Below are 16332 nucleotides of genomic sequence, written 5' to 3' on the forward strand. Positions count from 1 at the left end.
GAACCACTCCCGGGGATGGCATCCTGCCCCTAATTACAGTTGTCCCATGGTATCCACAGGGGATTGGTTGCAGGACACTGGAGATACCAAAGTCCATAAATGCTCAAGTCCTTTATGTCAAAAGGTGTAGTGTTTGCATATAATCTCCTGTATCCTTTAAATCATCTCTAGATCACTTACAATACCTAATACAATGTAAATGCTATGTAAATAATTGCTGGCAAGTGGTGAAGCCAAGTTTTGCTTCTTGGAAGTTTTTGGAATTGATTTCCAAATGTTTTTGATCCACTCTGGTTGAATATGCAGACATGAAACCAGTGGATACAGAGGGCCAACTGCATAAAGTTCTGTCTCTGATCCCAGATGCTGACCAATCAGATCAGCAGCTCCTCTTCCCTGCCTGGTGTTGGGAGGCTAGGAAAAAGCAAGATGGCAGGGAGCAAGAAGTAGAAAACTGTCATCCCTGTTTTTCATTTCAGAAAACTGAGATGCAGAAATGTTATTGAAGTTTAATGAGGCCTAAACTGTGAATGAACATCCCAACTTTTAAATTCAGCCACAGTGGTCACATCAGGTCAAAAATAACATAAATGCTGCTGAACTTGTGATATACCTTAAATTTTTTTTTGTTTTTGGCATCTCTTCTAGGTTATACAGAGAAGGAAATGGCAACCCACTCCAGTATTCTTGCCTGGAGAATCCCAGGGACGGAGGAGTCTGGTGGGCTGCCATCTATGGGGTTGCATAGAGTCGGACACGACTGAAGCGACGTAGCAGCAGCAGCTGAGTTACACATTAAAATAACTAAAGATACACATTTAAGAAACAGAAACACGAGAGGGAACTTGGAATCGTTTATTGCTGCCTGCTCCCTGCAGAGGTAAGGAGACGGACATCTCAAGAGTTAACGGCTGGGAAAAGAGGCCCGGTCTCGTATATGCACTCCAGTCCGGTGCTTTCCCCCTGTGACACTGAGCTTATGTTCCCCTGGAGATTGTTTGAGTCTTCCTCTTCCCCAGCTATACGAGAGGCAGGGAATGTGGCAGAAAGGTGTTAGAATCAGAAGCCCCACGTTAAGCCCGAGCTCCATTCTGTGTTAGTTCGTGTGATCTGGGCACTCTCTCCTCAGTTTCTTCTTCTGAAAAAAAACTGGCATAATAGTATTTGCCAACTTCTCAGGATGATTGAAAAGATAAAAGGAGGTACCAGCTGTGAAACATCTCCATGGAGTGCAGGTACTGGGCAAAAGGTAAGGAATCAGTTTGGGAAGATCTATACAGTGTCCGACTGCCAAGCTAGGATAGTCACGCCCCCGGCTTCTTACATTTTGCTTCCTCTAAAGTTTTTGGACTCCTCACTTTGCACATTGCACTCCTGCCTCTCCATATGATGTCATTTCCATGGATGGTTCCTCCAGCTGAACTCTGGACCCAGAGTCCCGAGAGGCCAGTGACTCGGTTTTCTATGTGGGATGAGGTTTTCCCCTCCCGAAAGCCATGAGAACGAGCAAAGTGTGGTGCATACTGCTTTGCAGGGGAGGAAGCGAACAGTCCTATTATTGGAGAGGAGTCTTAGAAGTTTTAGCTGCTTGAGTGAGTGTAGGCATTGAGACTGGCTGGCAACTGTTCCTACTAACAGTGGAGAGTCATTATCCTAGAAAATCGTTTCAATCTGCTGAGATTCCATAGAGACTCTTGTGTGATCCTGGGTATAATTAATAGCAGAACTATTTGGGAAGGGTATCAACATTTATGCAGGGCCTCCCATGCCCAAGGCAGAGAGTGAGATGTGAGGTTGGAGTCATTCTTGCTTTGCAGAGGAGAAAGGTGAAGTTCAGAGAGGTTTGGTAGGTGGTCCAAGGACATAAGCTTGTAAATGGTAGAGTTAAGGCTTGAATGAAGGTCTTCGCACTTTCTGCAGTGGAGGTGCCAGGAAGAATCTTAACCCACTTTGAATTATCTACCTATGTTTGAAAATGAGAGAAGATGTACAGGGAAGTACTGTAATTAAAGTAGATTAACCAGTTGCCCAGAGTTTGGAAACTTTGGAAATAAGAAAGTTAAAATGTTGATTAAACATGGAAAATAAAAACCCCATGCTTTTCCTACCTCTTGACATCAGGCATGGATACACTTTTAGTAACAGATTTTTTTCAGGTACTGTCAGTAGAAGAAGATTTCAACACCAGGGCCACTGATGAGTGGAGGGTATGGAAGGTCACAGCAAAATACAGGGGACCTAAAAACAAGGATTTGAAGGCGTGTCAGTCTGGCAAGAAGAAATTAAGTGAAACTCAGAAAGTCGTCAGATGCATAGCAAGAGATTTAGTTTCACAGCTTCTGTAAACAAACCCCCAAATATGTGGATTTCTAGGGAACAGAGAAATTAGCACATTGCCAAGGTGTTGATAATCAGTTCTTGATATTGTTACAGCACAGTCTAACTTGCATATCTGATGGAAATGTTTTCCATACACTTTTTCGTTAGTGATTTTTAAGGAGTGGATTGAAACCACAGGACCCTGACATTGATTAAACATGAGACATGGAACAAGGAAGCGGTCCAGGATGGTTCCTGGGTTTCTGGGCGCTGTGCATGGCGTTCCCCGATGCACAGAGTTAGAGCAGTGCTGAAGGAGCAGGTTTCAGAGACAGGTGGGTGAGTTCCATTTTGGGAATTGTGAGGGGAAGGAGCCGTTTGGTTTTCTTTTGGCTGTGCCATGCACCGTGTGGGATCTTACCCGTCCAGGGGTTGCACCTGAGCCTGTGCCTTGGGAGTGCAGAGTCTTAACCACCAGACCACCAGGGAAAGTACTAGAAATTGCTGGGGAAGTCTGCAGGACATCCACATGGAGCTGTTCAATACAGAAGATGAACCATGGGTTGGAATCTCAGGAGAGAAATCTGAATGGGTTATGGATTTAGGAGTGATTGATCAGTGGATGGCCCTGGAATCCAAGGCTGAAATCACACTGGCACATCCAGCATCTTGTCTTCAAAAAGGGACTGGAAGCTGTTACTGTTTCTCAGTTGTCTTGGTCAGATCATATACGTGTGATTTAAACACAATGTCCATTCTCATGTCACTTTATGCTTTTCCAAGTGTTCACCGTATGTCCCTAGGACTTCGGGGCAAGGTGCATAGAAAGAAGTGAGGGATGCACATGTGATGTATGTCCAAGGTTGTAAAGTGCCGCGCAGTGACTGAGCTCAGCTCTGGCTCCTTCCTGGGCTTCTTTCAGTACCCTATACAGTCTTTGAGGCTACCTCTTCTAACATTCCATAAAGAATACCCTCAATTCACAGATAGCTATGCCAGGCTGCAATTCAGAGAAGCAAAGGGACGGCCTCTCTACTGGTCTCTGCTGCCCTTACCCCATCATCCTTGTCCACCCTGTGTTGGCCTCAGCACAGTTTCAGACAGCCTCTCTCTGCCCACAGCAGGTCTGTGAGGAAGCTCCACAGCTCCTAAGTCTCTGGATGCCTGGCCTTTCACCAGTTTTAAAAGTGGCCCAACTAGCACCCAAGTGCTCAAAGGCAGAACCAAAGTGTTGTGATAATATGGAGAGATATCTGGTATGTTGGAAACAGAAGGCGTTTTCCTGCTGATCCAGATAACCACAGTGTGTGGACAAGAGATAAAAAGGTCATTTGGATTTGGGGCTTTGTTTTTGTTTCTGAGTAATGGGATTCCTTTTCCAAAAGGAATTGTTGAGCAGGACACCAATATATAAAATAGTTAAAAAAAAAAAAAGAACTGCTCTGATTAAAGAAACAGGGGCCCTGGGAGTTGAGCCAGCCTCCTGGTGGGAGTGGGGACACTCCCCACCCCTCATAATACACACCCAGGGCCTTTTAGGCTTCTTGGAACCTTTTGAAAAACAGTAATTTAGTCCACGCCCCAGGATGATGGAAGATACTGAGGAATAAGAGCTGATGCTTTAGAGTCAGTTCCTTTGGTTTGAATCTGGTCAAGCTTCTTATTAGCTAAGTGATTTGGGACAAGTTATTTAAGTGTTCTGAGCTTCAGATTCATCTGTTAAATGCAAATAGTAAATACAGAATTTCTTTGACAGTTTTTAAAACAGAAAAAAGACATATTAATATAAAGTACTGAGTACTGTGCTCAGCATTTAGTATATTCTCAATAAAAGAAATTATTATTACTGTTGTTTATCAGTTTCCAAACATTTAGATTTTTCAAGTCAAGCTGAAAATTTTGATTTTCAAAGATGGGCTAGAAATTTGGATTTTTTTTGGTGAGAAGCTCCCCGTTTTTAAATGTTGGCAAGTAGTTAATTGAGAAAAACAACAACAACAAAAATAAATTGAGTTAAATAAAATTGGATTCCAGCAATCCACCGGGGACCTCTGGAGTAAGTAGTTAATGCATGTTTGTGCATGGTATGTACCATATATGAGTAAGCATGTAGATAGAGCCACAACTGGAGAAGGGTGAATTGTCCTGGAGGAGGAGGGGCAGGACGCTGAGTGGCTTGGAGGGAGAAGAGGTCTAAAGCTGTGCCTAGGTCCATGGGCTGGGGTTGTGGGTTGCTTTAGTTGGTAGAAATTGGACCCTGCCATCCTGCTGTTGGGTAAACTCATGTTTTTGGAGTGAGGGAACATTTTCTTCCCTGACCAGCCATGTTAATGCCAGGATTCACAAAGGAAAAGTTGATCCTAGCACTTCCCAGTTTGCATTCAACTCAGGAGCATCTGCATGGACCTGTCTTTATTTGAAATATTGATATTTTGTTCATCATGGATTTTCTGCATCAATTTTGATTTTTTAAACTGTTGTATTTAAAATTATGTTTAATGGAAACTTTGTTAAGTAGGAAGACATATTTTTTTTTTGAGACAGGAATAGTGTTTTATTCTTCTTTTTATACATCCACACTACTGATCATACAACTATACTCTTTTTTTTCCCCCATGCTATGCATTAGGTCCTTGTTGGTTATCCATTTAAAATATAGCAATGTGTGCAAGGACATAATATCATTAGAGAATAGTTGCTAAGGAGGTAGGCTCTATAGCTAGATTACCTGAATTTTATTTTTAAATTTTTATTTAATTATTTAGTTGAAATACAGATGATATGCAGTGTTAGTTTGGGGTATGCAATGAAGTAATTTGACATTTAAATACATTACAGAACGATTGCCAATAGAAATCTACCAACCGTCTATCCCCACATAAAGTTATTACAGTATTATTGACCATATTTTTATGCTGTGTATTTCATTTCCATGACTTATTCATTCTGTAACTGGCAGTTTGTACCTGTTAATTCCCTCACCTGTTTGGCCCACCCTGAACCCTCCGCCCTTCTGACAACCACCCATTTGTTCTTGTTTTTATGGGCCTGTTTTCATTTCATTTGTCCATTTGTTCTTTACATTCCACATGTAATTGATATCATATGGTGATTGCTTTCCTTTGTCTGATTTATTTCACTTAGTATAATGTCCTCCAGATTCATCCTTGTGGACAAATGGCAAGTCCAAACCAGTAATATTCCACCGTATACATATACCACAACTTTTCTATCCATTCATCTATTGATGGAAACTTGGGTTGTTTTCATATCTTTGCTTTTGTAAATAATGCTATGATGAACATAGAGGTATATATATTTCCAAATTAGTGTTTTTGTTTTCTTTGGAAAAATACCCGGAATGAAATTGCTATGTCCTATGATAGTTTTTTTTTTTAATTTTTTGGGGAAACTCCATGTCGTTTTCCACAGTGACTATATCAATGGCCATCCCACTGATAGTACATGAGAGTTCTCGTTTCTCCATATCATTATTGACACTCATTGTTTGTTGTCTTTTTGATAGTAACCATTCTGGTAGCTGTAAGGTGACATTTCATTGTGCTTTTGATGAATATTTCTCTTATGGTGAATAACATTGAACATCTTTTCGTGTGTCTGTTAGCCATTTGTATGTCTTCTTTGAAAAAATGTCTATTCAGGCCCTCTGCCCTTTTTAAAATAAGATTCTGCTTTTTATATTAAGTTTCATGAGTTCTTTATGTATTTTGGATCTTAATCCCTTGCTGCTGCTGCTGCTGCTGCTGCTGCTAAGTCACTTCAGTCGTGTCTGGCTCTGTGTGACCCCATAGACGGCAGCCCACCAGGCTCCCTCGTCCCTGAGATTCTCCAGGCAAGAACACTGGAGTGGGTTGCCATTTCCTTCTCCAATGCATGAAAGTGAAAAGTGAAAGTGAAGTCGCTCGGTCGTGTCTGACTCTTAGTGACCCCATGGACTGCAGCCTACCAGGCTCCTCCGTTCATGGGATTTTCCAGGCAAGAGTACTGGAGTGGGGTGCCATTGCCTTCTCCATCTTAATCCCTTACTGGATGTCATTTGCAAATATTTCCTCCCCTTCAATAGGCTGCCTTTTGTTTGTTGATGGTTTCCTTTGCAGTGTGAAAGCTTTTTAGTTTGATGTAGTCCCATTTGTTTTCTTTTGTTTTGTTTGCCTAAGGAGACAGACCCCCCCCCAAATATTGCTACGACCAGTGTCAAAGAGTATGCTGCTTATGTTTCCTTCTAGAATATGGTTTCAGGTCTTAAATTCAAGTCTTTAATCTATTTTGAGTTTATTTTCTTACATGGTATGAGAAAGTGGTCCAGTTCCATTCTTTTCATGAGCGTTCCAATTTTTCTGGTATCATGTGTTGAGGAGGCTGTCTTCAACTTTGTATGTATTTGCCTCCTTTGTCATATATTAATTGACCATATTAGCATGGGTTTATTTCTTGAACATCAATTCTGTTTCATTGATATATATTTCTTTTTGGTGCCAATACCATACTATAGACTTGTAGTATGAAATCATGAGCAAATAACCTCCAGCTTTGTTCTTCTTTCTCAACATTGTTTTGGCTATTTTGGTCTTTAGAGGTTTCATACAGATTTTAGGTTTATTAGTTTTAGTTCTGTGAAAAATGCCATTGGTAGTTTGATAGGGATTGCATTAAATCTGTAGATTACCTTGGGTGGTATGCAGTATTAATTATTTCAATCTGTGAGCAAGGTATGTCTTTCCATTTGTCTCTGTCATCTTCAATTTCTTTCATAAGTGGAATTGTTTTCTTAATTTCTCTTTCTGATAGTTCATTATTAATATATAAAAATGCCATGGATTTCTGTATATTAATTTTGTGTCCTGCAACTTTACTGGATTGATTAGTCCTAATAGTTTTTTGGTGGAGTTTTTATGTTTTTCTATATAAAGTATAATGTCATCTGCAAACAGTAACAGTTTTACTTAAATTAGATTCCTTTTGTTTATTTTTTCTCTGATTTCTGTGGCTGGAACTTCTGATACTAGTTTGAATAAAAGTGGTTAGAGTGGGTATCCTTATCTTTTCCCTGATCGTAAAGGAAATGTTTCAGTTTTTCACCATTGAGTATGATAATGGCATGGATTTGTCATATAGGATTTTTATTGAGGTATGTTCCCTCTAAACACACTTTGTTAAGAGTTTTTATCAAACCATTTTTCTAGATCTGTTGAGGTGATCATATAACTTTTATCTTTCATTTTGTTAATATGGTTCAGTTCAGTTCAGTTCAGTCTCTCAGTCATGTCCAACTCTTTGCAACCCCATGAACTGCAGCACGCCAGGCCTCCCTGTCCATCACCAACTCCCGGAGTCCACCCAAACCCATGTCCATTGAGTTGGTGATGCCATCCAACCATCTCATCCTCTATCGTCCCCTTCTCTTCCTGCCCTCAATCTTTCCCAGCATCAGGGTCTTTTCAAATGAGTCAGCTCTTCACATCAAGTGGCCAAAGTGTTAATGTGGTATATCATATTAATTGATTTGTAGACATTGAGCCATCCTTGAGTCCCTGGGATAAATCCCACTTGATTATGGTATATGATTCTTCTAAATGCTTTCTGTTTGTGAATATTTTGTTGAGAATTTTTGCTTTCATATTCATCAGTGATATTGGCCTGTAATTTTCTTTTTTGTGGTGTCTTAGTCTGATTTTCGATTCAGGGTGATGCTGGCCTTGCTGAATCAGTTTGGAAGCATTTCTTGCTCTTCAGTTTTTGGAATATTTTGAGAAGGATAAGTGTTCGCTATTCTTTAAATATTTGGTAGAATTCTCTTGTGAAGCCATCTGATGTTGGACTTTTCTTTATTACTGGTTCCATCTTATTACTGGTAATTGGTCTGGTTTGATGTTTTACTTCTGATTCATTCTAGGAGGATTATATATTTCTAGGAATGTATCCATTTCTTCTAGGTTGTCCAATTTGTTGGCATGTAATTGTTCAGAGTGATAGTAGTTTCTTATGATCCTCTGTGTTTGTGTGATATCAGTTGTAACTTTTTCTTTCCCACTGATTTTATTGATTGGACTCTCTTTCTCTTTTTGGTAAGTCTGGCTGAGGTTTGTTGATTTTGTGTATCATTTCAAAGAACTAGCTCCTAGTTTCATTGATATTTTTAAGTTATTTTTTTGGTCTCTATTTCATTTTTTTCTGCTTTTATCTTTATTATTTCTTTCCTTCTAATAACGTAGGTTTCTTTTTTCTTGTTCTCTTTGATGTAAGGTTAGGTTGTTTATTTGAGGTTTTTTTTTGTTTGTTTCATGAGGTAGGCCTGTATCACTATAAATTTCCCTCTTAGAACTGTTTTTGCTGTATCCTACAGATTTTGTAATATATTTCCTATTGTCTCAAGGTATTTTTTGATTTGCTCTGATTTCTTCAATGAGCCATTGGCTTTTTAGTAGTATATGCTTTAGACTACATGTGTTCATGGTGGGGTTTTTTTTTTTTTTTCCAGTTTTTAACTGGTAGTTAATTTCTAGTCTCATACCACTGTGGTCAGAAAAGATTATATGATTTCAGTCTTCTTAAATTTACAGAAACTTGTTTTGTGGCCTAGCATGTGATCTATTCTTGAGAGTGTTCCACTTGCACTTGATAAGAATGTGTATTCTGCTACTTTTGGATGAAATGTTCCATATATATTAAATTCATCTGGTCTATTGCATCCCCTAGGCCAATGTTTCCCTGTTCATTTTCTGCCTGGATGACCTGTCTGTTGATGTAAGTAGAATGTTAAAGTCCCCTACTATTGTTGTTTCACTATTACTTTCTCCCTTTATATCTGTTAATATTTGTTCTATGTATTTGGGTATTCTTATGTTGGGTGCACATATGTTTATAAGTGTTATATCTTCTTGTTGGATTGATCCCTTTATCATTATACAATCTGTTTTTTGGTCTCTTTTTAGGGCCGTTGTTTAAAAATCCGTTTGATCTGATGTAAGTATTGCTACCCCAGCTTTCTTTTCATTTCCATTTTTATGGAATATCTTTTTCCATCCCCACACTTTAATCTGTGTGTGTCTTTAAATCTGAAGTGAGTCTTTCATAAGCAGCATATATATGGATCTTGGTTTGTTTTTTTCTTTAACCATTCAGCTACTCTGTGTCTTTTAATTGGAACATTTAGTCCATTTACAATTAAAGTAGTTGTTTATAGGTATGTGCTCCTAGCCATTTTGTTTTCAGATTTTTTTTTTTTTTTGGTAGTTCTTTGCTTCTTCTCTTGCTCTCTTCCCTTGTGGTTTGATGACTAGTATTATGTTTTGATCCCTTTCACTTTCCTTTTTGTGTATCTATTTTAGGTTTTTGGTTTATGGTTACCAAGAGGTAGGAGTGTGTGGGGGGTGGGGTGGGGGGTGTTTTTTTTAAGTTGACAGTCTCTTAAACTTGAATGCATTATAACAGCCATATATTTTAACTTTTAACCCCCCACCACATTTTGTTTTTTACATAATATTTTATAAGTTTCCATTTTTTATCTTTGTTAACTTGCTATAGATATAGATGATTTTACTACTTTTTTTCTTTCACCTTCCTAATAGTTTTATAAGTGGTTGATCCACTACCTTTACTATTGTTTTCTTTTACCTGTAAGATACTAACTTTTGTAATTGTCTTATTTCTAAGACAATTGTGGCCTTTTCTTTTCTACTTAGTGAACTCCCTTTAACATTTCTCATAAGACTGGTTTAATGGTGATGAACTCTTTAAGCTTTTGCTTGGCTGTAAAACTCTATTGTTTCTTCTATTCTGCATAGACTCTGTCTTTGTTTGAAATATTGATATTTTGTTCATCATGGATTTTTCAAATTAATTTTCATTTTTTAAAATATTTCCTTAAAATATTACTTGTCTCAATTTCTGAGTTTTTGGTGCCCCTTTAACCTTTGTGTCCAAGGAAAACCTCATTTGCCGCATTCTAGCCCCTGCCCTCACTTTTCACTTTCATACATTGGAGAAGGAAATGGCAACCCACTCCAGTGTTCTTGCCTAGAGAATCCCAGGGATGGAGGAGCCTGGTGGGCTGCCGTCTATGGGGTCACACAGAATCAGACACGACTGAAGTGACTTAGCAGCAGCAGCAGCAGCAACAGCAGCAGCAGCAGCAGCAGCATCAGTCCCTGCCCTAAATCCTAGCCCCAAGTCATGGTTTAGTGGATTGTCCATGTAACAGGCTATCTGTTGGAGGCTAGAACTCAGCCCTTATAGCTGCCCAAGGGAACATAATCACCCCACAGAGCAGGTGGATGCTGGGGAATGCAGACCAATTTTGAGTGTAGCCAAAGTAAACAGTCTTTAAGAGACAGATCTACTGAAGGAGAGGAGGGAACGAGCAAGACATTCCAAAGGCAAACAGGGACTGTTTCAGAATATTTATTCTTTTGGATTCTTGGCACTTCTTATTTCTCCAATTCCTTAGGAAGGAAATGCACAGACCAGCTTCCAGGGGATCAACTGTGACTGTCATCCCCCCAAGCTTGCAGCATTTCCTCGCTTTGTTCCATTATAAAAGGAACAGAGATTTGATTCAGAAGAGCTCAGCTGTTATTGGAGAAAACTATTTTCCCTGAAGCATCTCTCATCCAAAAGCGAAAGCGAAGTCGCTCAGTCGTCGTATCCAGCTCTTAGCGACCCCATGGACTGTAGCCTACCAGGCTCCTCCATCCATAGGATTTTCCAGACAAGAGTATTGGAGTGGATTGCCATTGCCTTCTCCAAGGCTTCCATGAAATCCCAGCTCTGGGTCTGGAACTGCCTGTAGAGCCTGGCCTTGGAGCTTCCAGGCAGGACAAGATCTCAGGTAGTGGGGTCTGCCTGGGAAGCTGCAGGCCTGCTAGCTGTATTTCAATCAGTGTGGCTCGACCTCCATTCCCGTGGGCTAGACAGAGCCACTATGGGCACTGTCCCCACTATGGGACAGAGTGGCTGCCGGGCAGACACCTGCAATGTGCCCACTGTACTCCAAGTCTTCAAGTAGATGTATCTCATCCGACCTAGAAACCCTGCCTGCCTCTGAACTGAAGGGCGAGGTCTGGAAATTTGGCTGAATCAGTAGGCGTTCTGGATGAGCTCAAATGTTTCAGATGCAGAAAAAAAGAGACCAGTAGATTGAACCTCTCCATATGTTCCACCCAACTTAAAAAATGAAGTATTGCTGATACAGTCGAAGCTCCTTTAAATAATTTAAGTGTCTACCCTTGGGAAAATGGATATATAAGTGAAGGCATGTTTTAGAATATTCTTCATCAGGCAAACACATGAATCAGAGCTATCTGATTTATCTGTCATCACAGATAAATCTTAAAAATTATTGACCTTCATTCTTTCCTTGAGTGTTTCCTAAGAAGCTTGAACTGACTTCCCTATGAGAGTTCTCAGGTTAGGACAGGACTGAGAGCTCCTTCTTTCTTTTCTTTCTTTCCTTCCTACTTCCTTTCCTCTCTGTCTCTTTTCTTCTCTTACCTCTTCCCATCTTGGTTTATATTCTTCCTGCCTCTCCTGCTTCTCTCCTTCTTACTCATTCTTTTCACAGGAGAAATTTGGGGTGTGGGTGTAAGTATGCAGGGAGGTGTGTGTGTGTGTGGGGTATGTGTGTGTGTGTGTGGTGAAAAGGGTTAATACCTAGTGTGTACCAGACCATACTGGGTGTTGTCCACACATTGCTTCACATAGTCAGTCTATTATTGTCCCCATTTTAAGGATGAGAAAACTGAGTCTCCGAGAGGTTGCAAAATGGGCCAAAGTTCTACAGACTATAAACAACTGAGAAGAGAGTTGAATTCAGGTCAGCATCTGAGATCTGGGCTCTGCCCGCTTCCCAGCACACAGCCTGCCCCATCCCTCCACCCCTTTCCTCTCTCCTGCCTTTTTTCTCCTTCCTTCTCCAAATATATCTCCTCCTTTCCAGTTATTATTATTATACTTCCTGTTATACATTTCAAGGACCCTTTAAGCTACAGTTTATCAAATGCTCTTGCAAACAAGAACTTATTTGGTCTTAACAACCCCTATGAGATAGGTGAGGCCCCCCCCCCCTTTACAAAGGAGAACCTGAGGGGCTGGGAATATGTTGAAAGCCACATAGCCACGGGCTGCTTTTCTGTCTCTGACTCCTGATGTTTCTTTCATCATGAACTTTTGACGTTAATTTTGATTTCATAAGAATATTGCGTTAAAATGTTACTTACTTATCTGATGGGTGGGTTTCTTTGATATCCTTAAATTCTACACTAGAAGTGATCCCTCACCATCCTCACTCTAGTTCCCGTCCTGCCTATCTTTATCCAGCACAGTAGCCTCCCTTATCCATGGGCTTGTTTTCCATTGCTTTAGTTACTGACAGTCAACATCAGTCTGAACATGTTAAATGGAAAACCCCAGAAACAGACAATTCATAAGCTTTAAATTGCACATCATTTTGGGTCATGTGATGAAATATTGCATCTTGCAGCTCTGTCCTGCCCGGTATGTGAATCATCCCTTTGTCCGCTGCATCTCACCTGTTACTTGGAAGGTGTCTTGGTTATTAGATCAACTGTCATAGTATCACAGTGCTTGTGTTCAAGTAACTTTTATTTTCTTTAATAAGGACCCCAAAGCACAGGAGTAGTGATGCTGGCAATTGGGATATTCTCTTACTCTGCTTAATATTTCATAAATAAAACTTTCTCACAAGTATTTATGTATAGGAAAAGCATATTATCTTATATATGTATCTGGGGCTTTCCAAATAGCACTGTGGTAAAGAATCCACCTGACAATGCCTGAGACACAAGAGATGTGGGTTCAATTCCTGGGCTGGGAATATCCCCTGGAGTAGGAAATGGAAACCCACGCCACTATTCTTGCCTGGAAAATTCTATGGACAGAGGAGCCTGGTCGGCTACAATCCATGGGGTCGCAAAAGAGTCGGACACCACTGAGCTCACACACACACACACACACACACACACACACACACACACACACGCACACTCCTTTTCTTTAAAGTTGCTCAGTTGTGTCCTATTCTTAGGCCAGAATACTGGAGTGGGTAGCTGTTCGCTTCTCCAGGGGATCTTCCCAACCCAGGGATCAAACCCAGGTCTCCCACATTGCAGGTGGATTCTTTATCAGCTGAGCCACAAGGAAAGCCCAAGAATACTGGAGTGGGTAGCCTATCCCTTCTCCAGCAGATCATGCTGACCCAGAAACTGAACTGAGTTCTCCTGCACTGCAGGCGGATTCTTTACCAACTGAGCTTTCAGGGAAGCCCCTCACACACATATGTTTATAGTATTATCCATATTTTCAGTCATCCCTTGAGGGAGCTTGGAATGTATCCCCCACAGATAAGGGGGAATGACTGTACTAGAATTACAGTGTTTGCTTCTGGTGAGGGAAGCATGTGAGAATTAGTTTTACAACAGTGCCGCCTGGCCGCCTTTTCTGACACTCCATTAGTATGGTTCAGAGAGACTCACTCCCGCAGGTCCCCTATGGGAACCTCATCTGGTGAGAATAATTCTGTAGGAGCAAGTGAGTCCCTGGGTCCGTGCAGGAAAAGTGATGCCTTAGAAAGAGGAGATGCTTTTTTCCACAGGGCCCCTGCTGTTAGCCGGCGCTCAGCTGTTCGAGCTAGTTAGCACAATGAAGTCTTTTTCTGAGAGGGAACTATTTGGGAATAAACTTCCATGGATACCTCCTCAAACACCCCTCCAACCCCCTCCCTTGGCTGTTAGCCTTTAAGAAAATAGAAGGAACAGCTTGATGGGGGTTTTCCTAGAAAAGCCCTTCGATGGGCCCATTATAGAAAAGAAGCTGTTTTTGTTTTCTTTGATTAATCACAGGGTCTTGTTTCCCAAAGCAAATGTGGCCTTGGATCTTCCAGTGAACACGGCCACAAAGGAAAGGCCATGGTTGCCTGGAGCTTGACAAGGACCCTGAGACTTCGTTGGGGTGGGGCCAACTGTGGCTCTGTCCTCAAGGACTTGGCTCTTCATTTCTTACCATTGAAGTGGCTCAGGTTACCCATTTCCTTTGTGTTTTTTTTTTTTTTTGCCAGTGTGAATAAGAGAAATATTAGCCTTTAAAGATTTCTTTACAGTTCCTTGAAAGCTGGCTAGATGAAGTCAGCCAGAGAATTATATAACAGCAAGCCTCATTTAAAGCGACAATGCCTTCCTATAGGACTGTGGGGTTTCATTGACCAGTTTTTGCTATAAATTATAAAGAAAAAGATACAAATTTTATGAAAAAAAGATAGAAGGACCCTCCCATTTTTACTTTCTGTTCTTTCACTGAAAGGGATACAATTTCTAGGGTGTTAATTTTTTTTAAAAAGATACAAAACCTCTTTCAAGAAAGATAAGAAAAAAATCACGTTCATTAACCTCAGGCAGTCATAGCATGCTTAATCATGTTTGAATTAAGTAGAAAAAAAAATAATGAAGAGAAAATCTTTCTAAAGCATTCGTTTGTTTTAAGAGTTTTTGTGAAATTTTATAAATATTCAGCTTTTTTCCCTCTCAAATGGAACCAGACCCTTTGAGGCAGGGAAGGATTCAAGCATCAGATAATCTGCTGCTACAGTGTTTTCTGTGGTGCTTGAATACCTCTCAAAGTACCCACCATGCATTAATTCAACTGTTATTTCCATACACCCTTGGTTTGCCCTTCTCTATCTTTCCATTTTAGAGATAAGAAAACTGAGGCTCAAGGTTTCTGTGACATGCCTGGCAGCACACAGCTCAAGTGGACACCACATTCTGCGAGTCTGTCTTTCTCTGGCATCACCCTCAGAAGGCCCCCGTTTCCTTTCCTCTGTACCAGTAGTACTCAGCCAAGAGCAGCCTTGCTTTTCAGGGGACATTTGACAACATCTGCAGGTATTTTTTGATTGTCACAACTGGTGGAGGGGAGCGCGGTGTAGGTGCTACTGGCCCTCAGTGGTTGCAGGTTAAGGATGCTGCTAAACCTCTGGCAGGGCACAAACGGCCCCTACAAAGAAGTACCTGGTGCCAAAGGCAATAGTGCAGAGAAGCCGTGGTCCGCATCCGAAGGAAACTCCAACCTCTGGGAGCTGCCAGAGCTCCTCTGCCCAGCGGCAGGCTTGGCCTCTGTCCTGCGGCTGCCATAGGAGCCACTGTCCAGAATGCCCTTTGGCAGTGGCCAGGCGTCCCCTGCGGAGTCTTCTGCAGGACATGCGGTGCATCGGCTGGAGCTGATGTGTGTTATAATTTATAGTCACAGGGCGCCTGTCTTCATTTAGCAGCAAGCCCGCTGGCAGCCGCCCTGCCGGGGAGGAAGCAAGTTCCACAGAGGCCCACAGCCCCCGCCAGCTAACAGCCCGAGGTATTTGGGGACGGCTGCTGCTTGGAGGCACCTGGGAATAGGCGGGGGTGGAGAGGGCGCTGAGCACGTGGTCTCCCCGACCAACCCATCCGTCAGCGGCGGCCCTGCCAGAAGATGGCCTATTGAACATTTCCAGGAATAGCACTGCCAAGCCTGTCAACTGCTTTCTTGGAAATACACTCAATAAGGATGGCGGGCCTCCAGCAGGGAGAGCGGAAAGCCTGGCCTGGACTGCAGGGCTCAGAAATGTTAGTGCAAGGCTGCAGGCCCTATCAGTGCCTTGGGGGAGGGAGCAGTGCTCCCTGGGTTTGGGAGCCTACCAGCTTCTGGGGTCATTGAGAAATGTTTTCAGCCTGGAAGGGAGAGGACCACACCTTTCAAAAGGCCAGGCCCTGCTGACTTCTGCAATCTTGTGACCTTTAGACGCTTGCTGTGTTCCAGCCACCAGCAGACTGGAAGGCTCTCCAGCTTGGAGGCCAGGTATTAACTAGGTTTTACCTGTCAGCAGTGACTGACCTCAGTGTCATCTGGGCAGCCTTGGCCATCACTCCTTTTCATGTCAGCTTCACTCCCAAGTAGAGCCAAAGGAGCACAAGAAAAGCAGGGTATTCCCCACCCCGCCCTGCTCCCAGC

At 41.7% G+C, this 16332-nt stretch overlaps 1 long non-coding RNA gene across 1 annotated transcript; it reads right to left on the minus strand.

The window, feature by feature from the left end:
* On the minus strand, positions 758–15972 carry LOC106502085. Its single transcript, XR_001295653.2, has 3 exons — positions 15360–15972; positions 2109–2238; positions 758–1963 (listed from the first exon to the last, which is right to left on the minus strand). It is a non-coding gene; the product is annotated as an uncharacterized LOC106502085 (long non-coding RNA).

This window comes from Capra hircus, chromosome 5 (assembly GCF_001704415.2).
Source record: "Capra hircus breed San Clemente chromosome 5, ASM170441v1, whole genome shotgun sequence".
Lineage (NCBI taxonomy): Eukaryota > Metazoa > Chordata > Mammalia > Artiodactyla > Bovidae > Capra > Capra hircus.